The sequence below is a fragment of the Lactuca sativa genome, chromosome 1 (assembly GCF_002870075.4).
Source record: "Lactuca sativa cultivar Salinas chromosome 1, Lsat_Salinas_v11, whole genome shotgun sequence".
In the NCBI taxonomy this organism is placed as follows: Eukaryota; Viridiplantae; Streptophyta; class Magnoliopsida; order Asterales; family Asteraceae; genus Lactuca; species Lactuca sativa.
In genome coordinates, this window is record NC_056623.2 from 193,308,270 (window position 1) to 193,317,106 (window position 8,837).

Here is an 8,837-nt window from a genome sequence, read left to right on the forward strand (position 1 = left end):
GTCAAGTGGAAAGTAGCAATAGACGATATCAGTGAGTCTGAAATTGTTGGAACGTGAAACTTGTCCATCACCCATTGAGTAACAAGAGTCCAAAACCTAGTGCAAGATATTTCAGATTAGTGTGAAGTAGAACAAAAATTTTAACCAGTTGAGACCATAAGATAGATCCAAAGTCCATGTTGACCCCATGCTACAGACCGTAGAGAAGGGTCATGAACGCCTTGATCGCTCCGTCAGAACCTGCAACCCTCTCCGATAAACCCTTAGAGAGGAGGGTAAATAAACCACTCCACTGTGGAGGAAGACGCGATTTCTTGAAATTTGTGACTGTGGTGAGAATCTTAGTGTACCCCATATCATAGAACACTGTGAAGAGTTGAGTGTTGGTAATGGAATCATGGTTGATCAAGGAGTCGTCGATAGCAAGCCTTAGGAACAAAAAAAACCTAGATTTTGAAATCGACGTCTTTTGATTGACAATCTTAAAGAAAATACGCTCCTTGGCTTTATCGTAGACATCGGTTGAGTAGACCTGAGAAAGTAGCGACATTGGAACATACTCCACCTAGGTTAGGGCCACTAGAAGTGGTCAATATTTGAGGCATTCAACCACTTGCAGCATGTAGGGATCATATTGGAAAGGTGAGAGATCAATGACAAGGTTTTGATTCGGTTTAGTGGTGAGAAGAGAGGACTGGGCAATTGATATATGTAAAATGCACTGGTTTTATTCCTACTTTTTAAATTATAAATTTACCACACAAAGGCAGTGAACCTGTCTTTTAGTGGTATAGTTGGATAAGTAGAGTGTCGAACTCAGGGAACGGAAATTAAACTAATAACTAATTTTAACTAAACAAGTAATAAACGTAAAGGTTTTTCTCTAGTTTTACAAGACTAGAAACTTAAACACACCACCTAACAAGTGATTAACTAAACAACTAGAACAAGTAAAAATTCACCAAATTTGATAAAGTGGTTCTGTTTAGGTCCAACCAATTAACTCCTATGGTTATTTGTATGATAAATTAATTGTTACTTGTTACCAACTATAGTGGTTAGATTCATGTTTAGTATTAATAACCCTTAGACAATTAATCAATTCAAGCAATGGCCAATTATTTAAACTAATTAATTCCCTAGTTCAATTATTTGGATTAAATAAGATTTGTAATTGGTTAATCAAGTTGGTGATTCAATTAACCTCTTATTTGTTGCTTTCTCAAACAAGCTCAAACATTGATTTACCCATTCTCTAATTAATCCTAGTTTCATGTTCATTATTCCTAGACATATGATAGAGTGTTCACATAAACATATGAGGTTAACAACTAAGAGATGTTCATGCAGCTTAATTGTCTTCCAATTAACAGAAAATAGTTATGGTTAATGCATAAGGTTCTTTAACAAACTTAATTTAATAAAATCACCAATAAACATTCAATAAAAGTAATAATTAAACCATAGGAGTAAGTTGGTTTTTCCTAAACAAAAACAATACAAATTTAGCTCATGATTACAGTGGAAACAAGCTCAAAAATGAATTTAACTAAGCTAGACATGATTCAATCCTAAGATTAAGTGGAAAATATAACCTAATTCGCCTTGAGTCTTCAAAAGATCAAAGGTTAGGGTTCTTCAGGTATCCAAAGGGTTCTTCAATCGCAGGTGTATCTCCAAGCAGCCATAAAAAGTCCCCAATTCGGATTAAGATCCAATATTTATACTTATCACAAAACATGGGCAACTCGGCGAGTAGGTCCCCTAACTCGCCGAGTAGATGTGTAAAATCTGTGTACGACAAGGATTCTTGACTTTTCTTCGGGAACATTCTCTGGAACTCGCCGAGTTGCTTTGTGGACTCGTCGACTTGATGTGGATGTCTTCCTTTTGTCTACATTATGCACATAATTAGCTAAAAATGAATAAAAATCTATACTAAACATATGGTTAACTATGAAAATATCAAAATACCCCACACTTGACTTTTTCTTGACCCCAAGCAAAACTGAATTTTAGCACATTAGAATCACATAGGACGACTCCAATCGAACCCAACCATTATGCCAAGACCGCAACGCATGCATTTGTGTCTAAAATTTTTCCTAAGAAACCCCCATACTCTAAATACTCACAATCCTCATAAACATTCGCCCACTTTTTCCGAACAAGGCTCATTTTATGCATCCCTCCGAATCCATCCGCATAAAATCTCTTAACCTTAAGGTATTATTGGTTGAGCAACCCAAGCATACATAATCTAGACAATTACAATTTATGATACCACATTGGAGCTCTTTGGAATTCTTCACTTCTTTGACATTTGATCTTTAATTTCTTTGAATTCACGACCTTGTTGTTTGATTTTTGGTATCCTCAACTTTTTGAATTTCTTCATAATTTTGATCTTTTAACTTCATACTTTAACTTTGATGCTCCAAAAATTCTTCAAACTTTTCTTGTAATTCTCTCTCTTTTATTTTTACATGTAACTCACTTTTTTCACTCAAAACCCTACATGCTTAAGCAGCGGCGCTCAACTTCAACCTTTATTGGTTAACGATAATAATTTTCCTGGATACATATTTTGTACACGATGCTAAACATATTGCATCCTTCAAACTAAGCGAGGTCGTGTTTTTGTCCCATGATTTCACTATAATAAGGAAGCCACAAATGCACTAGAACGTATATAGGCTCAACTAAACATTTGGGTTTTCATGCAATCATCAACATAATTCTAACATGGAATCCTAATTACTTTTTACCAAAATTTTCTAAATTAAATCCTAAGTAACATTTTAGGTATGCAAGAGTTCAAAATTTTTAAAATATACCTAAATTAGGATATTAGAAATCTAAATTTACTAAGATGTAACCAACCCCCTACCCCACACTTATTTCATGCAATGTCCCCATTGCATGGTATGCATGAAAAATAAAACATATGAAATATAGAGAGAATTGGAACAAACTCCCCTGGGGTAGTAGTCGCGAAGCTGATTTTCTTCAATTAAGCTCCAACTTTGAATGACTTTTAGACATGGGAATAGCTCATCCATGTCTTGGATGTCATGTCGCGTGTGGTAAACTAGTAAATGACTCAAATATTTAGGACAAAGCTCCTAGAAACCTCCAGTAATGAATCTTCACAAAAAATATGGATAAGGACTGCAATGAATGTGCCCAAAACAACTCTGGGATAGAAAAATGTTGATGGACTCGGCGAGTAAGTCGTGTACTTGGCGAGTAGATCGTCAATATGCAGTAATATCATGTAATTACACATGTACTCGCCGAGTAAGCTAGATGCACTCAGCGAGTAGGCACTAAGTTGAAAAGAAAATTTCATGCTTGTTTACTCCTTGACTAGGGTGCTAAAATAGGATAACTCGATGACTCTTCTTCTAATTTCTTCAGTAATAACAGACTCTATCACTCCCAATTCTAACGGACTCAACATTAATGGAAACACTTCGCACTCTCAACTAAAGCATCCCTCACTTGAACTTTGACCCATAAGACTTCTAAATGCATCCTAACCTTCCAACCTGAAAAGCATGCAACCACGAGTGAAAGAAAACAAATAAAAGTCCTAAAAAATATAATGATCCAAGATCAACAATAATTCATAAAGAAACACCATAAAAACAAATAAAAACATAAAACAACCAATCTTCAATCTTCCTCCTCCATGTTCCCCCCTCCTGCGTCACTACGTCATTCTTCATTGTTTCTACGCATCCTCTCCTCCCAATTCATGATATAGGGATAACCGGGCACGGGCCTTGGGGCGATGTTCATTTGTTGAAAAAGATATTTGAACGACTGATTGTTGTAATTAACACCTCGCCCAATGTCATCCAAGTATCTTTGGTATTCCACTTGGTTCCACCCATTATTTTCATCCTCCATCGAAATAACCGGTGGGTCTTCTCGGGCCCGCTCACTCCTTTGTCTAACCCTTCTTCCCGACTCCTCGGCGATAACCGCCTCGTCTTCATGCGGAATTGCATAAGAATCTCCAAATTTTTCCACAATTCTCGCCCTCCGATATAGTGTAGTGTTGAACGGAGGAGGAGAAATGACGGTTTGGGCCCTCGCCTCTTGTAAATCCAAGATCCCAAATGATATCACGAGCCTCATTACGAACATTCCTCCATTAATTTTGGAGGTCACCTTTTCTTTGACAGCCTCGTCCGCAAGATACTTGGCTAAGCAGTAGGGAAGGTTGCAGAAAACGTCGGGAGTAATGATGCTCCAAAGGTAGAAAATGTCAAGGGTTGGGACCTTGTCATCGTCCTTCCTCATATTGATTGTGCTGGCAATGAGGCGGTGAATGAGACAATGAATGGGTGAGCGGATGTGGCCTTCTTATGCAGAAGATGGAATGTACACCCGGTTGGCAATGGTATTCCACCAGGTGGAAGCAACAACTTCTTCACGGAGATCTTTATGGCATTGCTCCAAGAAGGTTTCAAAATCTTCATTCAACATGGCACTTTGATTGTAAATGCCTATCCTCCATGCAAGCTCCGCCATGCTACATTTTCGCAGCTCCCCTCCAAGTGAAAAAGAAATAACATTGGGGTTATAATACTCATTACCACCCCGGAATGAGATGGTAGCAAAAAATTCCCAACGTAACTCCGCAAAGACCGACTCTTGGATCTTGAATAATTGCAACCATCCATCACAAATGATTGTAGAATCCCCCACAACACAAGCTTTTACCAAATAAGGTGTCAATTCTTCCTCCAACCCAATTTTTCCCAACCAATCCCAATTAATTGCATTGGGAAGGTGGATCTCCTTCTGCTTAAGAGTTTCCAATATGTTCTTAGCACGGGCCTGTGAAGATTTCGAAGTTATTTGTCGAAAAGAAATCCATGGAATGTCCCCTTGGCCTCCCCCGTGAATTCTGCCCTCTTTCTATACATGGTTCCTGCAAAATAACATTAAGAAAGCACAAACAAACAAAACGCAACAATTAAAATTGAAAAAAACAGATATGTCTTGGCACCAACTCTCCGAGTTCATGAACTACTCGACGAGTAGGAAGAACTTCGGGAACAGTTTCAATCGGACCATATTAGGTCATTTAAAACACCCAATTTTGCATTGGGGTTTGCTGACCAAGTCCATTAAACACTAATCCATAAGAAATCTTGACCAAAGCTTCCTAATTCATGATAAAATCAAAACCCTAGAATTGGAGAAAACCCCCAAATCCGAGTTTTAAGCAAAATAAGAACCAAGAATCGATAAAGCTTCAATGTTTAACAAGTATTGGGAGTAAAAATCATACCTTTATGCTTGATAGATGGAGATTCAACAAAAACTGGAGAAATGGCTTGAGAGGAATAAGTGCTCGGCGAGTATGAGTGGTGTAGTGAAAATGAGTAAAAGAAAAAGAACCCTCATTTACAGATTGTAAACAACCCGTGTAAAAGTTCTACTCGCCGAGTACAAGTATCTACTCGTCGAGTAGAAATGCATTTTTGCGATTATCAGCGAATTCGAACAGGTACTCGCGGAGTATACGTATAATCTCAGCGAGTAAAGCTTGCAGTTTGAAAAAAACTTAATTTTCTTAATTTTTAAACCACCAGCCCACACTCTGAACATTTCTTGCCCTCAAGCAATCATTTTAAACATAATTTCAGAAGAAGAACGAAAATAAAACATATCCTAAGAAATTAAAAAGAAAACAAAGGGAAAAGAAATGTAAACTCTAAACTCGGGTTGCCTCCTAGAAGCGCTTCTTTTTAAGGAGTCATTAGCTGGACTCCTTCCTTTCTACGTTTCTGCCATTCTCTCCAGCAACAACCCTTCTTCTATGTCTTCATTTCTAGGGATTCCTTCTTCGTATCTTTTCACTCTATGTCCATTAACCTTGAAAGGGGTGCCATCTTTTGATAGTTACTCAATAGCTCCATGTGGAAACACCTTCTTCACTATAAAAGGATCATCCCATCTCGACTTTAGTTTGCCCGGAAAAAGTTTTAGTCTTGAATCAAAAAGCAACACCTTTTGTCCTTCATGAAACTCTTTATTACCCTTGATCCTCTTGTCATGCCAACTCCTGGTTTTCTCTTTATAAATTAAAGAGCTAGTGTAGGCTTCGTTTCTAAGTTCCTCAAGAGCATTCTTTTGCATCAATCGGTTATTCTTAAGCTCAGCTATGTCAAAGTTGCACACTTTTAAAGGCCTAAAAGCTTTATGCTCGATTTCCACCTGTAAATGACATTGCTTTCCATAAACTAGCCTATATAGTGTAGTACCAATAGGTGTTTTGAAAGCTGTTCGGAAGGCCCAAAGTGAATCATCTAACTTATCCGACCACTCTTTCCGATTGCTCCCCACCAATCTCTCCAAGATTCTTTTTAAGGCTCTATTTGTCACTTCAGTTTGCCAACTAATTTGTGGATGGTAAGATGTAGAGAATTTATGGGTTACCCCATATTTCCTTAACACCATTTCTAATTGATCATAGGCAAAGTGAGTGCCTCGGTCACTTAGAAGGCCTTTAGGAACTCCAAATCTTGAAAATAACTTCTTCAAATATCGCACCACCACCCGAGCATCATTAGTTGGTAAAGCTTATTCCTCCGCCCATTTAGATACATAATCCACCGCCACCAATATATATTTGTTGCCTTTTGACATGGGAAATGGTCCCATGAAGTCGATCCTGCATACATCAAATACTTCGCACACTTGGATACTATGTTGTGGCATTTCGTTTCAGGATGAAATGTTTCCCGTTCTTTGGCATGCATCACATTCTTTAACATATTGGGCAGCATCTTCAAAAATTGTGGGCCAATAAAACCCAATGTCAAATATCTTCTTAGCAGTGTAGTGTGCTCCATGATGTCCACCGGTGGGCCCGCTATGACAATGCTCCAAGATTTGTCGGCTTTCATTCCCGAATACACATCTTCGTATGATTCAATCCGCGACTTCGGAAAACATATGTCTCATCCCAAAAGTAATATTTTATTTCTAAAAAGAATTTCTTCTTTTGTTGGCGGGTAAGATCTTTTGGGATGTACTTGCTAGCTAAGTAATTAGCTATGTCCGCGAACCATGGCTCTTCTCCCGTGGTCACCATAATGTACTCGTCCGGAAAGTCATCTCCAACTTTATCTTCTTGCAATTGCGGGTTTTCTAGCCTTGATAAGTGGTCGGCTGCTACATTCTCCATTCCTTTTTTATTGCGTATCTCGATATCAAACTCTTGTAGAAGTAGAACCCAACGTATCAATCTTGGGTTGGCATCCTGCTTGGCAAACAAAAACTTGATAGCAGAGTGGTCAGTAAAAACAGTTGTTTTGATAAAACTAGATAAGGGCGGAATTTATCAAAGGCATACACCACAGCTAGTAATTCTTTTTTCGGTGGTGGTGTAATTCTCTTTGGCCGGATTTAAAGTTTTACTTGCATAATAAATGGGTCTAAAGTGCTTATCAACCCTTTGACCAAGGACAGCTCCTAATGCAAAGTCACTAGCATCACACATTATTTCAAATGGTAAATCCCAATTCGGGGCAATAATGATCGGGGAATTAGTTAATTTTTCTTTCAAAAATTCAAATGCCTCTAAACACTCTTTAGTAAAATTAAATGGTGCATCTTTTAAAAGCAATTGTGTTAGAGGTCTAGCTATTTTAGAAAAATCTTTTATAAAATGTGGGTAAAAACCCGTGTGTCCTAGAAAACTTCTAATGCCCTTCACATTAGTTGGTGGGGGTAATTTAGCAATTGTGTCTATCTTTGCCCGATCCACTTCAATTCCCGATTTGGAAACCTTGTGGCCTAAAACTATACCCTCCTTAACCATAAAGTGACATTTTCCCAATTAAGGACTAAGTCGGTTTTTTCACACCTAACAAGCATTAAATCAAGGTTAGTGAGACAATCATGGAAGGAAGATCCAAAAACAGAAAAATCGTCCATAAAGACTTCCATGAATTTTTCCACCATGTCATGGAATATGGCTGTCATGCACCTTTGAAATGTCGTGGGTGCATTGCATAACCCAAAGGGCATGCGACGATAGGCAAAAGTTCCACTTGGGCAAGTGAAAGTGGTCTTTTCTTGGTCCATTTGGAAATAACCCGAAAATCCGTCTAAGAAACAATAATAACTATGGCCCGATAATCTTTCTAGAATTTGATCAATAAAAGGTAAGGGAAAATGGTCTTTACGAGTGGCATCGTTTAGCTTTCGATAATCGATGCACACTCTCCAACCGGTTACCGTTCGTGTCGGAATAAGCTCGTTCTTCTCGTTGGTTATGACCGTCATCCCTCCTTTCTTGGGCACCACTTGGACCAGACTCACCCACGGACTGTCAGAAATAGAATAAATGATCCCTGCATTTAAGAGCTCGACTACTTCCTTCTTGACCACTTCTTGCATGTTTGGGTTCAATCTTCTTTGGTGTTGCACAATCGGCTTCGCTCCTTCCTCCAGGTTAATCTTGTGAGAACAATAAGAAGGACTTATTCCCTTGATATCAGTAATGCTCCATGCTATGGACCACTTTCGCTTCTTCAAGACTTGAACTAATTCTTCTTTTTCAGATTTGGAGAGGTCAGAAGCTATTATAACTGGATTTTGATGACCATCTTCAAGGAAAGCATACTCCAAGGCATCTTGTAATGTTTTGAGCTCTGTTTTTGCGTTCTGCAGGTTGTACTTGCCGAGTACAGGTAAGGGACCCGGCGAGTCTTCTGCAGAAATTATGAATTCTGTTGGGCTGAAGTTCTGTTTTGTATTGCGTCTTTTGGGCTCGTAGATTAGCCTTGTATTCTCCGGTTTGGGCCTGT